Genomic DNA, 18504 nt, shown 5'->3' with positions numbered 1-18504 from the left:
TTTGAGTGTTCTTTTCCTACATCTATTCGCTAATAGTCTGGAGTTCTTCCCTCCATATTCATAGAAGCGTTGTTTAGAATATAGAATGTTGATCATTGTTTTATTAATTTCTAGGGAATCTATTTCTCTTCTCTTTTGTTCTATAAGTTTAAGAAGTTTTTTGGATCCTGTTTGTTTGTATCGTGATGTGAGGGTTGTAATGTCTTGTTCCAGTTTACTAATCTTTGTGGAGGTTTGTTTTTTAAGGAGTGTTTTCTCTTTTATGCAGGCTCCTCTGGTGACTGCTTTCATTGCGTCCCATAGGAGGGGGGTTGTTATGTTGTCTACGTCATTTTCTTTGAAGTAATTTTGGAGGGTTTTTGTGAGATTTTCTCTAATTTGTTTGCTTGTGGTTAGGATGGGGCTAAAGGACCACGATGGGGCACTATGTGTTCTCTCTCCTATTTTAATGGTGACTTCTACTGGGGCATGGTCTGTGATTTTAATGTTGCCTATGTTTGATGATTCAACCCGAGGGATTAGATCCTGTGTGAGCAGAATGCTGTCCAATCTGGACGTTGTGCCATGTCGTCCAGATTGGAATGTGTGGGTAGTGTCTCCCGGGTTTTGTTCGCTCCAAATGTCGTAGAGACCCCTGTCTTTTAGCAGTTTTATTAACTTGTAAGAGTCCCTAGTTATTGGGGGGTTTCCACAAAGGAAGGTTGCCCATGGGATTGTAGGTTGGATGTTTTTTAGGGATATGCCTTTCATATTTAGATTGAGGTCGCCTCCTAGGATGGCTTCCCCTTCCATGAAGGAGAGGAGTTTGTTCAGTGTCTTCTGGAAGAATTCTAGTTGTTTTGAATTTGGGGCATATATAGAGCCGATTGTCAGTTTAATTTTGCCATCTAGTGTTCCTTTGATGAAAATGAATCTGCCCCTTTTGTCCTTCAGGACTGTTGTGGCTTTGAAGTTTAGGTCTTTATTAAGTATTACAGCTACTCCGCGAGCCTTTCCTGAGCCTTGTGCCACCCATTGTTGAGTGAAGCGGGGGTCGCTCAGAAGTTTGTTCCCTTTGGGGGGGTTATGTACTTCTTGTAGGAAGGTGATGTGTGGTTTCATGGTGTTTATGTATGAGGTAATGCGTTTTCTTTTAATGGGGTTTCCCAACCCCCTCACATTTAGTGTAATCGCTTTTAAGCTAGCCATCACGTCTATCTGTTGTGTAAGGCGATTCCTTGCCAACCCGTCCAGGTTGTCCTGTGTCTCTCACTATGTGTTGTTTACTGAACCATTGGGGGTTCGCTGACCTAGGGTGTGGTGGGTAGGGGGCTAGTGGGGTTAGAGTTAGATTTGGGTTAGATAGTAGGGAGTAAGGTGTATAGAGTTTCCTATGTGTAGTCTTATGGGTGTTCATTTGGGGTATTTTGGGCCATCCGGCCCTTGGCCGATTGGCCCTGAGTCTCAACTGATGTGGAGGGCCATGTTCAAAGACAGGCCTTCCCCCTTGTCGTTTACGATGGGGGATGATCAGCGAGACAATGTAAAGTGTCCTTGCGACATGGATGTCGGGTATAAGGTTTGGGAACAATGTTGCCAGTATTAATAGCAACATCGTTTTTGTGTTAGGGTGTAGGTGTGAGTGTTGGTGCGCTCTCTGGTGCCACCATTGTGCTAATTAGGTATTATCTTTTAGCCTGATCGTAGGTTGGGTAGTGTGGGTTGCATTTGTTATTTTTCCTTAAAGTGGATTCGGGGTGTGTGTGTGTTGAGGGTGTGTGTTGTGAGTTGTTGGATTATGGGGGATGTGGTTGAGGTTGTTTGGACTGGTGTTGAAGTGGCGGTTTCTGTGGGGATGTGGGGCGGGAGGGGGGAAATGTTGCTGGTGTTAGTTTTGTTCATAGCCTAGGGGGGGAGGGGGGGAGGGAAGGGGAGTCACCAGTCCTTCAGCTTGCGATGTTTCCCGGCTGCTTCATTTTGCTGTGGTTGTTGTTGCAGTAAGGTCGTTCCTCTGTGCTGTGTTGGTTTCGTCGATCTTGGTCAGGCTTCTTGTGTCGTATGGTCGGCCAGATGGTTTCGTGTGTGATGGTGTTGTCTGGTTGTATTGGCGTGCTTTGTGTTTCTCTTGATTCTTTGCCTTTTTCTTCTTGTTGTTCTGGACTTTCGTCCAGCCATTCGCTGTTGTTTCGTTGTCTTGGTCCTGGCTGTCGCTTGGTGGGTCCTCTTGAAGCCATTCCGGTGGGGTGCTGAGTCCGAGGTCCTTCAGTAGTTGCCTGGCTTCCGTTTTGTTGGTAGCTGTGTATTGTTTTGCGTTTTTTGTTGCAATGAGGCGGAAGGGGAAGCCCCATCTGTAGTTGATCCCTGTTTCTTGGAGACTTCGGGTGCATGGGCGTAAGGTTTTCCTCCGGTTTAGGGTATCTTGGGACAGATCTTGTAATGCCAGTATGTGGTTGTTTTTGTATTGAAGGTTGGTCGAATTTCTAAGGTAGTTCCAAATTTCTTCTTTCTTTTTGTAGCGTGCGAAGCACACGATGATGTCCCTTGGAGGGTCGCCGGGTTTTGGCATGGGTCTTAGAGCTCTGTGCGCCCGCTCCAGGTCATCTATCTCGATTTTCAGGTTTGGCACTGTGTCTTTTAACCAGCTTACTATTAGGTTCGCTGGGCTTTTCTCTTCCGCTTTTTCCGGAAAGTTGCGGAAGCGGATGTTGCAACGTCTGTTCCGATCTTCAAGGTCCGCTTGTTTGATTCTCAGTTCTTCGTTTTCTGTTTCCAATTCGTTCAGTTTCTTTCTTATATGTGTGTTTTCCTCCTGGTGTTGCTCTATTGTCCTTTTTTGTGTTTGGTTTTCATTCTCCAGAGCTACCAGTTTGGATGTTAGTTCGTTGATTTGTGCCTGTAGGGGGGCCACTGTGTCCTCCAGTTGTTTTGTGAACTGTTGTGTTAATTCTTTTGTTATTCTCTCTATCAGTCTTGTTTCCAGGTCCCTCTGATCTTTTTTGGTCATCGGGTGGTCGTCTTCTTGAAGAGGCGTTGCGTTCTCAGCGCTGTGTGCCATTATCCTGGTTGGTGTTGTTGTGATTTCCCTGGGGTTTTTGGTTTGGGATCTGTTTGGTGTCTTCTTGGAGTAGAATGTGTTGTGGTTGGAAGTCGTGGTGTTAGGTTGTTGGATTGATCAGGCGTTGATTGGTGGCTATTCAGAGCGTTTGCATTAGGCGGTCATTTATGTGCCGTCTGGGTTGTGTTTTGCAGACTTCTCTGGAGTTCTCGAGTTCTCCTCAGTGGCGCACCCTCGTGCGTTCAGGGTGTGTGTGTTGGGGTCCAGTTGGGGGTGGGAGGTGGGGTTGAGGATCCACAGCAGGTAGTAAAAGGATTTAAGTTTTGCAGGGTTGCTTTCAGGTAGATTTAAGCAGAACTGTATAGTGTCAGAGGGTGGGAAAGAGGGGGGAGAGGGGGTTTAGGAGGAGGGGGAAAAGGGGGGGAGGAGGGAAGGATAGGAGACTGGAAAGTAAATGGGAGTTGGAGGGAAGGAGGGGAGTGGGGGGAAGAGGGGGGGAAGGAAGGAGTGAAAGGGAGAGAGAGAGAGGGAGGGAGGAAGGAAGGAAAGTAGCAGCAGTGATGATATATTGTATTGGTGGTCTTAAGTTTGGTGTGGGGTAAAGGTTTGCTGGGGGGGTTGTTGATGAAAGTGGGAGGTATAGGTATGTAGTTTTAGGGGTTAGGGGGGGAGGGAGCAGGGAATTGACAAGCTTAAAGTGAGGTATAAATTGGGGGTTGAGGCTGAGGCTGGGGTGGAAAACAGTGTATTTGGAACACTGAGGGATGTGGGTATTAGCAGTAAATTAAAGTAGGGGTGACTGCAGCGGCAGTGGTCCTCTTTGTAACAGAGAGGTGCTGGGATTAGGTACGGGGTGGATTTAAGAGATAAAATAAAATAAAGTGGTCAAACGAGCATGGGGGGCGGGAAATGGGGTGGGTAGGGTAGTGAGAGGGAGATGCGTAAAAAAAGGGGGGGTTGGGTATTAGTAACTAGGGGGGGTTCTGTATGTTAAGGGTGGGAGTGGGGTGTTATTGGTGGTGTAAAGATGCTGGTGGGGGGGGAGAAGAGTAAAGGGGGCTTGCAAAGTAAGATGGAGATAGAGATATAGGTGATTGATAATTGTGTATATATATACACACGCTCACACTCACACTCACACTCACCCGAAATAGGGCCAAAAATGAGGTATAAAAAGCAAAATTATGTGGAGGAGGTGGCTGTAATGGCAGCGCTCCCCTTAAAAGGGGAAATATTCAAAAAGAAAAAAGAAGAAAGAAAAAAAAGGGGGAGGAAAAGAGGAAACAAAAAGGAAGGGGGGAAATTGGGGTGGGAAGGCCTTTCTTGTTTTTATTTTGTTTTCCGAATTAGAAGGACTGGAGAGTGGGGGGGGGCTAATAATAACAATAGATATTGAAAAGTGAGAGTAATATAAAAATTGAAGGGATAAAAAAGATAAAAATAGGGGAAGCAATACAAAACAAAAACAAAGTCAAAAATAAACAGAGGTCTCCTTAGGTGGTCCCAAGCAGCGTCAGGAGTCCTCCCTCGTGTTGCCTCTCTCTGGGTCTCGCCCGTTCAGAGCAGCAAGTAGTATATGTATGTATGTGAAGAAGAAGAAGAAGAAAAGGGGGGGGGAACTAATAATAATAAAAAAGGAAAAATAGAAAAATTATATATGAAAAAATAGAAAAAATAAAATAATAGCAATCATGATAAGAAATTAAGAGGAAAATTGTTTAAAAAATTGCAAAGGCGATGTCTTTTCCAACGGGCCTCGTTGGTGGGGTTGAGAGGCGGGCTTGGGCCTGGTTTTTGTCCACGGCCTTTGTCCTCCTACCTCGCCTCTTCACTCTCGTTAATGGCGGTGGTGGTCCTGAGGCAGGGCTGTTGGGCCAGGTCGCGACGGTGGGGACGGTGGGGTTCTTTCTCCCTCAGCGGGTTCCTTCTCTTTTCTCCCTCTTCTCTCCTCGTCGCGGTGGGGGAGAGAACGGCTGCAGCCGCGGCCGCGGTAGCGCACCTGGGGGCCCGGCTCTCCCTCTCGACACGTTCTCTCTCTCCTCCCTATGTCCCAGGGGGGAGAGAGTGGTGGCGGCAACAGCAGCGCGCTCGGGGGCTCTCCCCCGTCACCGGAGCGTCGGCGCTCCGAGGCGCAGGCTTTTGCGTGCTCAGGGGCTCTCCTCCGCCAGAGCGTCGGCGCTCCGCAGTGCAGCCCTCCTTAAGCCCCAGGGCCACGGAGCTTCGGAGCTTCGCGGAGCTCTGCTCCGCTGATGGTCGGGTGTCTCTGGCGCCGGGGAGGGGTGTCGGCGGCTCTCCGGGTGGTCCTTTGGGACCACTGGGCTCCCGCGCTGCAGCGGCTGCGGTCCCGGTGGCCTTCCGTTGTCCGGGGGCTGCTTTGGCGGCGTTGGCACGCTGGTCGTCTTTAGGAGCTTCGCGCCAGCGTGTCCGCCGCCATTTTACCTCGCCGGAAGTCCCCGTCTATTCGAACATGCTCATTTCTAATGTGTAGCAGCCCTAAAAAGAGAATTCCCTAAATCAAAAATTTCTGCTAAGAGTTAGTCGCCAGCTAAGTATGCTTCCAGCATTATAAATAAGCATGTGTGTTTGTCAGAAGGTAGATTCTGGAACAATTTTTTTTTTACTTTATTTGCAGAAAAGAGTGAGTGTATATAAAATTTATATTCCATCAGTTGGCTTCTCATCAACAGAATGCAGTTTATCATCTAGACTACAGTTCAAATCTCTGAATTGGCAAAGCCTGATTGGCTTCATTGCACAAGACCTCCCAAACAACTAGAATTGCACAATCTGGACTTGCCAGCATGCAGCTGAATCCCACCCCAAAACAGTGACAGCCCAGAAGCACCCTAAATATATACAGTCTTCCTAGAAGTTCAGTTAGTGGGAAGCAATGGGCATTTCTACCTTGTCTTTCTTTTAAAAGAATCTCAGGTGCAACCAGCATCTTGGAACTACATATTTAAGGCTTATGAAGGGTCATCTCTATGCCTTTTCTTAAATAGAGCAGCAATAATGTCAATTTACTTTTCTTTAGGAAAAGGCTCAAAGTTATCAGTAGCTGTGTGAAACACAATCAATTGTATACCTGCCCACAGGCTTACAATCTAAAGCCTTCCCAAATAAAATAAGTGGGAATTGTTAGGCTGCTTAGTTCCAGGGACAGGGCCATTTCTATAATGCCTCCATCATTTTAGCATTTTCCTCTCAGTGAGATATGTATGTCCCCGCTCTCCTTTTTAGAAGAGCACCAAAGACTAATTCTGGCCAGTTTTTCAATTATTCTAGATCCGTGTTATTCTGCTAATACAGTTTTTAGCAGCAGCTGCTATTATATTTTTAGGTGTGTTCTATATTATGATTGTCATATTACATCTTTAATTTGTTGTTGGCTGCCTGATGGGGGGGATAACAAGTACCATATTTTTCCGTGTATAAGACTAGGGTTTTTTCCTTTAAAATAATGTCCCAAATTTGGGAGCGTCTTATACACGGATAGATCTCCCCCTATTTTCTTAAATCCGAGTCCCCAAAAATAGATGGGAAAATATGAAATGGGAGTGCCTGATCACCTCATCTGTCTCCTGAGAAATCTCTATGTGGGACAAGAAGCTACAGTTAGAACTGGATATGGAACAACTGAGTGGTTCAAAATTGGGAAAGGAGTACGACAAGGTTGTATATTGTCTCCCTGCTTATTTAACTTGTATGCAGAATTCATCATGCGAAAGGCTGGACTAGATGAATCCCAAGCCGGAATTAAGATTGCCGGAAGAAATATCAACAACCTCAGATATGCAGATGACACAACCTTGATGGCAGAAAGCGAGGAGGAATTAAAGAACCTTTTAATGAGGGTGAAAGAGGAGAGCGCAAAATATGGTCTGAAGCTCAACATCAAAAAAACCAAGATCATGGCCACTTGTCCCATCACCTCCTGGCAAATAGAAGGGGAAGAAATGGAGGCAGTGAGAGATTTTACCTTCTTGGGCTCCTTGATCACTGCAGATGGTGACAGCAGTCACGAAATTAAAAGACGCCTGCTTCTTGGGAGGAAAGCAATGACAAACCTAGACAGCATCTTAAAAAGCAGAGACATCACCTTGCCGACAAAGGTCCGTATAGTTAAAGCTATGGTTTTCCCAGTAGTGATGTATGGAAGTGAGAGCTGGACCATAAAGAAGGCTGATCGCCGAAGAATTGATGCTTTTGAATTATGGTGCTGGAGGAGACTGTTGAGAGTCCCATGGACTGCAAGAAGATCAAACCTATCCATTCTTAAGGAAATCAGCCCTGAGTGCTCCCTGGAAGGACAGATCGTGAAGCTGAGGCTCCAATACTTTGGCCACCTCATGAGAAGAGAAGAATCCTTGGAAAAGACCCTGATGTTAGGAAAGATTGAGGGCACTAGGAGAAGGGGACGTCAGAGGACAAGATGGTTGGACAGTGTTCTCGAAGCTATGAACATGAGTTTGACCAAACTGCGGGAGGCAGTGGAAGACAGGAGTGCCTGGCGTGCTATGGTCCATGGGGTCACGAAGAGTCGGACACGACTAAACGACTAAACAACAACAAGATAGATAGATAGATAGATAGATAGATAGATAGATAGATAGAAGCAAAGACACAGCACAAAAGGAAAAGAGGGAAGGGTGGAAGCAAGCTCAGGCATGAGTTCTTAAAGTTAAACGACCAGCTCTAAGGAGTAGTCTTTTCTTCTGCAAAAATCTGGAGTGGAGTCCCTATGATGGTTGAATGGTGCCCTGTAAGTCCCCTTCTGGAAACTCCTGCAGACAAGCTGGTGCCAAACATATTGCTCTGTTGTCCATTGGATCACATCAGTGTGGCCAAGAGTGGGGTCTTGTTGTTTGGGGAGCCCAGGATCTCCACACACACTGCCCAGGCTTCACCCCCAGAGGCGCACTCCATTGTCTCTCATGATGGATGGATCAACAACTGGCACCTCATTTTTTGCTGCCCATGACAGCCATTTTATGTTGCCACCTACAACACTTTTATCAAGATATGAGAACTGGCACTTCATTTTTAACACACAAAAAAAAGCACTGGGCAAAAGATAAATGAAGTGAAGCCGTGATTTAATTCAGAAAATAATAAACTTCCTTTGACTATGCTAATGCTGTGTTGTTGCTCTGTAATCTCATATTGGGGGGGGGGGGGGGGAGTTAGGACTACAACCTGCTATCCAGCCACATCAGAGGAAATCAACATAATTTGGTTAACAAGTCACACTTATGTGTGAATGAATAGCAGCTTAGTGCAAAGCTGGCAGTTCAATTATAAAATATGTCAAGGCCTTGCAGAAGTGATTACAGCCACAATGTTAAATAAAGTTACCAGAAGCATGACTGACTAACTGGCAATTCTAAATCTATTTTTAAGTGTTGTACAGCATTTTACTGGGAATGTGTAGCATATATAAATTTAAGAGCTTTCCTCAATTTCAAAAAAAGAAAAAAGCTTTGGATTCCAAGAGATCTCACCTCAGTTGTCTGAAATGAAGTCGCATGAACATATAATTTAATGTCAAGTAATGAGCCTGTACCTAAGAACTAATTCAAACAGAACCCACATGAAGGCCACTGGGGGAAAAGTTTACGATTGGCACCCTGATCAATAAGGTCTGTAGTGTGTGATACATGTTTAAGATACAGGTTCAAGAGAACCAGTGATTTGATTATTAATTTTCCATACCCAGAGCTTTTTTTCTTTTCTTTTCTTTTTAGAAAAATTGGTGCTGGAACTAACCAGGAACACCTCCCTTTTGTCGTCTTATAATGGCAATGGCATCCACCTGAGAGGTGCCAGAACTGAGTTCCAGTTGAAAAAATATATATACTGTACAGTACTCAATATATTAAATATATCTCTAAGTGCTGTACAAAAAAATTGAAGCAGCAACAGACAACTTAAACAAAATATTACCAGAATATATAGTTACACCCAGGGTCCAAACTAACTCTCTGCTCACCCTCAAAAGTCTCTCAATGAGAAGAGTTCCTGGAAATAGCAGATAATCATCTAGTCTAGTCTCTCACTCTAGACTTGCTTTTTATGGGCAGAACCAAGGTGGATAGTGTTTTCTCAGGCTGCCCACAGCCGTGTCCCGTTCAGCTGCATTCTCCACACCCAAGTTCAGGTAGAACAAGTTTGTTGAGTTTCCCAGGGGGTCCTAAGGATGCAATCACAGCTCTTTCTTCACCCTCTGTCCTCTCCGCCACCTCCTCCAGTTGCATTGCGAAAACAGATCTAGTGTAAGCAAAGCTAGGAAGTTAGTTCTCGGTCCAGGACCTTATTACAGTCGTACCTTGGATCCCTAATGCCTTGTGAGTCAAATGTTTTTGCTCCCGAATGCCACAAACCCAGAAGTGAGTGTTCCGGTTTGTGAACGTTCTTTGGAACCCGAACGTCCGACGGGGCTTCCGCAGCTTTCAATTGGCTGCAGGCGCTTCCTGCAGCCAATCGGAAGCCGCGCCTTGCTTTCCGAACATTTTGGAAGTCGAACAGACTTCCGGAACGGATTCCGTTCAACTTCCAAGGTACCACTGAACTGCTGCTGCTATTCAGGAAATTCTTGAGCTTGCCCATACATTTTGTTATAACACTGACTTAGGTTATACCAAAAGACTGAGAGATTGAACCAAAATGTGAGATATTCGACATGTGAAGCATTCCATTGTCCTTCTTTTTGACTGGTGCTTTACATGGTTACAATGAATGATAATACTGTAATATATTTCATGGAAGAAGAATAAAATAGTTCTGAACTAACTGAAGGAATTAGCTGCAGAAATAATCTAAGCAACATGTGTCCTGATCTTATTCACATTTAGTCAGCAGTAGAGTCTGACTATATTCAATGGGGCTTACCCTAAAGAAAATGTGCATGTTGTTGAAGCTTTAATTTATAAGGCTGTAAACCTGGAGGGTAATTCATTCTCCTTGTGTGATATTCCCTGGCATTTTGGTTGTGCATTGTGTCTTTTTAACTTTACAAAACAGTAAAACAGTTTAATGAGAGAATAGAGCTCTTAAATTAAATCCCAGACACCTACAGTAATACCTTAAACTGTAACCTACAAGGAACTCAAAATCACATTATAGAACAGGGATCAGGAAAAAAAGACTCTCAGATGATTGCAGTTAATACATTAAGCCATCTGTTCACTGTTGTGAAGATGTAAACAAGGACACTTTGTGTTTCTAACAATATTTGCAAGTTGATTTTTTTTGTTTCTGCTATAACTTCAGTGACCTAAGAAGCACCTTGGAGGGATGTATTGTGTACAACTGCATATTCAAAGCACTCTTTTTCAGCAAGATACTTCGAGTAACACACCACTAAAAACAGCTGTTGGGAAACCAGAGCTTCCACTGTGGAAAGTGGGAAGCTGACCCCACAAATTCCAGTATTTCTAGCATGTTTAGTTTCATAATGGTATAGAGAGGAAAGAATATATTTTGTGATAAACTAGCCATAACAGGATTCCTCATAATAGCCACAGAGGGTATGTCCTAAAATTGTAGTGTGCCCCTCCCTTCATCTTCTGATGAAGTTAACTGTTCTATAACCAGCTTTGTGCTTGTAAAACAAACATGAAAAAAACCCCAACCTTCATCTGAATCTGTTCTTGCAAGCTGATGGGAAGGAAAGCAAGTGCCACTAATGGATGGCGGCATTTTACTATTATACCACACATTTTACAGCACATCTGCACTAAATGTGCTGTAAAACAAATTTCCTTACACAGCTAAGCAAATATGAATTAAGAAACATTGCTCTCTTTTTATCATACGCAGGTGTGGATTTACACTTCAGTTCTCATGGGGGGGAAACCAAGCATTTTCTTGTTGCTTTTATAATCCTTGATTATGAACAGCAAAGTATCGAAAGCCCTCTGCAGGTGTTCAGCTCGTGTGTAAAACTGACACACCAGGCTCTGCCTAACTAACTCATGGAAAGACGAAGATCTGAAGGAATCTCCTGTACTCAAGGAAGCTCCCTATGTGTGCAGGATTCCAAATCACACAGGGAGTCTCTGCAGAAGGCTCTTGCTTTAGACCTTCATCCTCTATGGTGGGCAAATGAGTTAGGCATGCTCACCCCTATTCTCACTGCTCCTGTAAGTACTTTTAAGAGCATCATGGCCCATCTAGTCCAGACCCCTGTTCTCAGTGGCCTCTCGGATGCCTCTGGGACTTGAGCATGGCACTACTTTGCCCACCTGCAATTCCCAGCAACTGGTATAATTTAACCTGAATGCAAAACACCATCAGAGGACTAAAAATGCCCAGCAAAGTATCTGAGCAAGACTGTTTCTTAACCTCTGACCAGCTGTTTGATTTTCAAGCTTTTGGGTTTCATGCTGTATGTTTTGTAGCTCTCTCTTCTTAATGACTATCTTCTGATATCCTGTGTGTCACCTTTTTGAGTACAGTGGTACCTCAGTTTTCGAACGTCTCAGAAGTTGAACGTTTCGGTTTTCTAACGCCGAAAACCCAGAAGTAAATGCTTCCGTTTTCGAATGTGCCTCGGAAGTCAAATGGCTTCCGCTGAGTGTTTCTCAATTTTCTCAATTTCAGACTGCCCTTTGCGCTTCGGTTTTTGAACATTTCAGAAGTCGAATGGTCTTCTGAAATGGATTATGTTCGAAAACAGAGGTACCACAGTACATGTTTTAAATAAGGCCATGGCAGAAGCCTAAGAGTACTATCTTCTTTTTGTTTTATCCTGCATTTGCTTCTAAGTTTGTAACTTTTCCAACATTTCCCCCTAATGTTAAACAGCAGCACACTCATCCTAGGTAGATTTCTCTTGTAGTTCATGGAATAAGCACTTGCTGGAAAGTCCAGTATAAGGTGTTGGTTCCTCAGACATAAAGATGAAACTAAACATTATAGACAAGCAAATGTCACTATTCTAGGAATATGAAAAACTCAGTAAGACAGAAGAGGGGGTTTGGGGAGGGGGGGCAACAACAACACAACTCCTTTTCAACAGTGACAATAATCACATAAGCTTACGCTGCTAGGCAGATTTTGCCCCACCTCATTGACAAGAAAATATTGCAGAGACTAGGAAGATGCAATAGAAACTAATCCAGTAGGATCTGCAATTAGGTATATTAAACTGCAAAAAGTTAACCTGGATTGGCCTCTGTGAGCCAATGGGGGGGGGCGGAATTGTTTGAGAATTGCAAAAGATAAGCAGCACCTGTGAAGAGAAAGAACAGATTGGTTCTAATAAGCCAGTAAACATAACAGTAGTAATTTGCCAATAATGAACCATATCCCTAGTGCATATTACCACTGTAAGTATGCACAACATTACAGATCACAGATATGGAGAACAAAAATGGTATAGCTTAAAAAAACCACCATAAAGCCAAGTACAGATGAAAGATCTGAGCAACTAGATTTTGCAAGCTACATGGCAGAGGTGCTGCTACTAATTCAATTTATGTAATGAGAAACCATCAGATTGTTTTTAGGGCTTTAAAGCTTTAAGTGGACCATATGGCCTTCTGTCCTTAAATGTTCTTGTGCTGTGTATAATCTGAAACATAAACTCTTCTGAGTATTGGCCCCGGGGTGCGGGATGGATACTTCTGCAAACATTAGAAAAAGGGAAAATGTCAAAAGGCCAGTATAAAGTTTTTACAGAACTGACATTATGGTTTGCCATATCATTCAAAACACAGAATTAGACCATAAAGGTATAAGTCTCAATTAGGATAAAAGCTCCAGTCCATTTGATTTGTGATATTAAGATTACACTCAATATATACTTCTTTGAAACTAATATTGATTTGTCACTTTCAAGTGTTATTCCTCTATTTCAAATATCCATTCAAGTAAACTGAGTACCAAAATATTGTTCTGTAAATAAATATCTACAGTAAATAGCTGAATATGAATGCTAATCCTAATTGACCTGCAGAAATGTAGCTTGCTGGCTTATTTGCCAACCATCTGACTGGGTTGCCCCAGCTACTCTGGGCAGCTCCCAACAGAAAATAAACAAGCTATCTAATATAGACTGCACGTTAAAACCAATAAAAAAATAAAAAAATAGTAATAAAAAGAAACACAATTTACAACTACACATTCGTTAAAATAAGAATGAAATAGGAATGAAAATAACCCCCCGCTCCATTGAAACATTGAACCAACCACGCAGCCAGCCCATTTTGCAGTTCTCTCCGTTCGGCTGGAGTGCCAGGCAAGCTCCAACTCTGCCTTTACAGTACTGGCTTCCTCCACCACCACCAAGAGCCGCTGCTGTTGAGATGGCAGCAGTGCTGGCAGAGCCTAGGCTGAGACAGGTGCCTTTGTGAAGCCCTTCTAACCGCGACGATTGTATGTTGGGGATGCCAATTCCTCTCTGCAGACTCCTATATTACGGTATATACAGTGGTCCCTCAACTTACGAACTTAATCCATTCCAAATGCACATTTGTAGGTCGAAAAGTTTGTAAGTCGAAAAGCAGTTTCCCATAGGAAAAAAAATATTTGGAAAAATTCGTAAGTAGAGGAAATCGCATTTAAAACCGCCAACGGTTTCCGTTCGGATGTAGAAAAATTTGTAAGCGTGCAGCCATTTGTCCCGTTCGTAAGTCGAAAACATCGGATGTCGAGTAATTCGTAAGTCGAGGGACCACTGTAGTCTTTTTCTTCTTCTTCTTCTTCTTCTTCTTCTTCTTCTTCTTCTTCTTCTTCTTCTTCTTCTTCTTCTATACCACCCTTCATCTGAAGAGCACATGGTGGTTTACAATATAAAGGTAAAGGGACCCCTGACCATTAAGTCCAGTCGCGGACAACTCTGGAGTTGCGGCGCTCATCTCACTTTACTGGTCGAGGAAGCCAGCGTTTGTCCGGAGACAGCCTCCGAGTCGTGTGGCCAGCATGACAAAGCTGCTTCTGGCAAACCAGAGCAGTGCACGGAACACCGTTTACCTTCCCGCCGGAGCGGTCCCTATTTATCTACTTGCACTTTGATGTGCTTTCGAACTGCTAGGTTGACAGGAGCTGGGACCGAGCAACGGGAGCTCACCCCGTCACGGGAATTCGAACCACCGACCTTCCCACAGCGCCACCCGTGTCCCGGTTTACAATATAGTAGCACAAAAATACATAGCATAACAACAAACAACAACAACCCCACCACACACAGTTGAAAAGGCCTTAGGTTGTGACTATTTCACATTGTTACTCCTTTGTGCATTTGCCTGCAAGTTGCTGCTCTGCGATACAATCTGTATGTTTCTGTATTTTCCTGCATTTATCTTAGAGGAGAACAAGTGATTTCCTAAAGAAACTGAGTGGAGATAAATTCTACTACTTCAAGGAGGGGAGGGGACCCTTTTATTTCAAGATAATGAGAAGATAACAGTTGACTTATCAACTGTGGCGTATTTAGTTTTGTCCTTGAGTTTCTCAGTAGATAAAAACAACTTTCTTTTCGGAAAAACTTTTGAATCTGTTAAGAGTTACCTAACTTAGACTCCTGAGCTTTGAATAACTTGTGTGACTGCAAACCTGATGAAGAAATGTTTGTTATTCTGTCATTTTTCATTCCTGGTTTCAAATAGTATAAAAGTATCGTATTATTTTAGCACCTCTGTTGGCAACGCTCTTTCAATGCTACAGCTGTAGAAATCTAAAACTATGAAGAGTGAAAAGCATATTTGATTAACCCCCCACCACTGGGGGGTTAATCTGCTGATTTTGCTTTTAGGTAAGGTGAAAACATCCCACTCCAGCCCTCAAATCCATACAGATTTGCTCAAGAGAAATAGTATTCCTGCTGAACAGGGTGAGATGTTTTTTTCTCCCTTTCAATTCTTTTTAATGCAGATATCAGAATCTGAGGGCAAAAAAGCTAATTTGAAATGGAACTGGATCTGGAATAACCACTAAAGAAATGCCTTTTATACCAGGAGAATTGAAGGATCATTAAAAGGGGCCGGGTGATGCAGCTTCCTCACGAAAAACAAAATTTCACATTCCATGCATGTTAACCCCTCCAAAAAGTCCAAAACTGCTTATAAATTACCCAAAACCATAAGGGATCTCACAGATAGGAATTGTCTGCTTTACTCTTTCTGCTTCTGTATTTGGCAAAACATTAGTTTCCATAACAATTATATTTCTAAAGTTAGTTGTTTTCCATTATAGCCCTTTGCTACCTAACTGGAAGGCAGCTTTTCATTCTAGGCTCACATTTCAAGCACCCACACAATGAACTGAAGTGGATGGTACCGGGAATGGTAGCTCTGTGGGGGCTAAGCTGCAACTCCCAGGATTCTGAAAGGAAGTATGTGTGCTTTTCATGTATATCATGTGCACAGCCATACACCATAGGCATAGCCAGGATTTATGTCAGGGGAGCAGAGCAGAGCTATCTGCAATGCAATTGGTCAGTTATTTTTATTTTTACTTGATTGGGGGGCAGCTGCCCCCCTGCCTGTCGTCGTCGTCCCCAGCCATGCCCATGGCACAGACTTTCTGTTCAAAGCCTCATCCTGTGGTTTTGTTAGATTTGACTTGTGTGTGTTCATACACCTTTTCATCTCTCCCTGGCACTCCATTGTCATTTTTTCTCTCCCTCTTTCTTTCTTTTTTTCTTTCTCTCTCTCTCTCACACACACCATTTTCTACCCCCTCCCCGTTCTCTCTCTCCTAACTCCTGTGACATCTCACTTTCTCCCCAATGGTTTCTCTATTTTCCTTTTTAATGTTTTTTTAATGTTTGAGGCTGTATTGTTTTTAATATTCGGTTGGAAGCCGCCCAGAGTGGCTGGGGAAACCCAGCTAGATGGGTGGGGTATAAATAATAAATTATTATTATTATTATTATTATTATTATTATTATTATTATTATTATTATTATTCCCCTGTTCCCCCAGAACACTACCATTTATTGCCTACCTACTCATTTTCTGTTTGCTTTCAGGGGTGCTAATCTAAGCCTTGAAAAGCACAGAGCTGAAGAGAGGATGCGAGACAGTGTGCCATTCTTCCAAATTCCTTCTTCAGCTCTATGCACTTTTGGAGGGGCAGTATGGGAGGGAGGCCCAGAGACTATGTGGGCACCAGGAAAAATCCCCAAGGACATCTCTAAGCCCGCATGCACTACAATGACAACCGCAGGATTGCAATCTGTGTGCAAGGTGCAGAGCAGGCCTTGCATTCTCTATACTTCTCATTGCATACATAAGAGGAAGATGAATTCTGGAGTATGCAAGTTTTAAAAAATAATAATGGCAGTGTCATCACATGTATGGCATTGTAAAAAGAAAAGTGGATTTTAAAATTCTAAAGCCCAGTCTCATTTTTGTAGGGACCCTCTCCTGACAGCTTCACTCCAGCTGAGAGGGCCGGATACTGTGCTTTCTCGCCCAGAAGTGGAAGGAAGAGAAAGTCCCATGCAAAGAAGAGTGGATAACCAAGATGATAGACTACGCTGAAATGGCAAAGGTGACCGTGAAGATCAGACATCAAGGTGATAAAAAAAATTAGTCAAGAGTGAAAAAAGTTTATAGAATATCTTACAGACCCCTGTAGATACTTAAAAACGTTAGCAGGATTGGTATAACACTTATAATGTAATATGAGTTACGGTAAGGTTAAAAAAAAGGAGATAAAATGGATTAGAAAAATGTAATGAGATGCAAAAAAGGGGGGGGGAATTGGAAACCAGGGGAGGGGGAAGTCCGAGAGATCTAATTAGAAATTGAAAATGATGTGAGTTTATAATAATATTTTTTTTAAAAAAATGAAAATAAAATATACCATATTTTTCCGTGCATAAGACGAGGTGTGTTTTTTTAATTTATTAAAAGATGTTAAAAATTGGGGGTCGTCTTATACACAAATAGTGCAGAGGGTGGATGGGTGATTGGTGGCACCCACGAGCAGTAGATTGTCAGTGGTGAATGGGTAGGTGATTGGCTGCTGCGGCAAGGCCTGCTGGTGATTGGCTGCTGCGGCAATTGGTGGGGTGATTGGCTGCTTTGACTATTGTTGGTGTGATTGGCTGCTGGTGGTGGCGAGCGGGCAGGCGATTGGTGGCTTCGTTGAGGAGTGCATTTAGCATCAGAGGTCAGGCAGGTGAGTGATTGTTCTCCCCCCCCCCCAAAAAAAAAGCTCAACAGCTCTGGGCATCCACCCCCCCCCAAAAGCTCACCAACTCTGACCAACCCACCCACCCTCATTTTCTTAATTTGGAGTCCCCAAAAATAGGTGTTGTCATATACACGGGGATGTGTTATACACGGAAAAATACGGTATATATATATTTAAAAGTTGCTCTGCAGTTGCTATCTGTGAATTGGCTGCCAGCCATGGCTCTTTTTCCAGGATGCTACCGGTAAAGGCACCACAGGCTAGAGAGGGTTTCCTTCCATTCACTTAAGGAATTCTCAGTTTGGTTGACAAACATGTCCCAGGCACACGACAAATGAGAGGAAAGCTGTTGTACCACCTCATCTGTTCCTTTGTTGTGTTTTAGGCAGTGTGCTGTGCATCATTTCATCTCGGCTCTCTTTCTTCCCAGCCTGAATGTCAACATTAGATAATCGGCAGGTTGTCAGAGACAGCCGTCTGCTCTAGTTTAGCCCCCTGAGCCTAGAGAGTCTGTATGCCAAATTTTTAATCATTTTTCTTTTTCGTTTGCTAGCCTTATCCAAAATCTAGCTATGGGCATTGGTTGAACTGGCCATATGCTGAGCATATCAATAGAGAAGACTGCTGATGGCTCATAAAATAATTATTTGAATGGCGCCGCATATATATATATATATATATATATATATATATATATATATATATGAGTCATGTGGTGTGTTGTCTTTATTTTTATAGTCCCTGAAGAAGGCGTTTAAACTCATCAGATGAAATGTGTTAGGCTATTTTGAAAATAAAAACATTTTATCTTGAAACATGTTCTCCTTTTGTTTTTTGTTTCAATGCCGCCATCAGTGCCTTTCAGCCCCTTCACATCAGGAAATCTATATAAGGTAGATTTGGCTGAGAGACTGATACCTGCCCAAGACTACGACAGAGCAGGTATTTGAACCTAAGCACAACACATTGGCCAGTGCACCACACTGGATGTCCATAGAACCATAGAGTTGGAAGAGACCACAAGGGCCATCCAGTCCAACCCCCTGCCAAGCAGGAAACACCATCAAAGCATTCTTGACATATGCCTGTCAAGGCTCTGCTTAAAGACCTCCAAAGAAGGAGACTCCACCACACTCCTTGGTAGCAAATTCCACTGCCAAACAGCTCTTACTGTCAGGAAGTTCTTCCTAATGTTTAGGTGGAATCTTCTTTCTTGTAGTTTGAAACCATTGCTCCGTGTCCGCTTCTCTGGAGCAGCAGAAAACAACCTTTCTCCCTCCTCTATATGACATCCTTTTATATATTTGAACATGGCTATCATGTGG

The sequence above is a fragment of the Zootoca vivipara genome, chromosome 4, assembly GCF_965207765.1.
Source record: "Zootoca vivipara chromosome 4, rZooViv2.hap1.1, whole genome shotgun sequence".
Taxonomy (NCBI): domain Eukaryota; kingdom Metazoa; phylum Chordata; class Lepidosauria; order Squamata; family Lacertidae; genus Zootoca; species Zootoca vivipara.
This window is presented reverse-complemented; position numbering follows the sequence as displayed.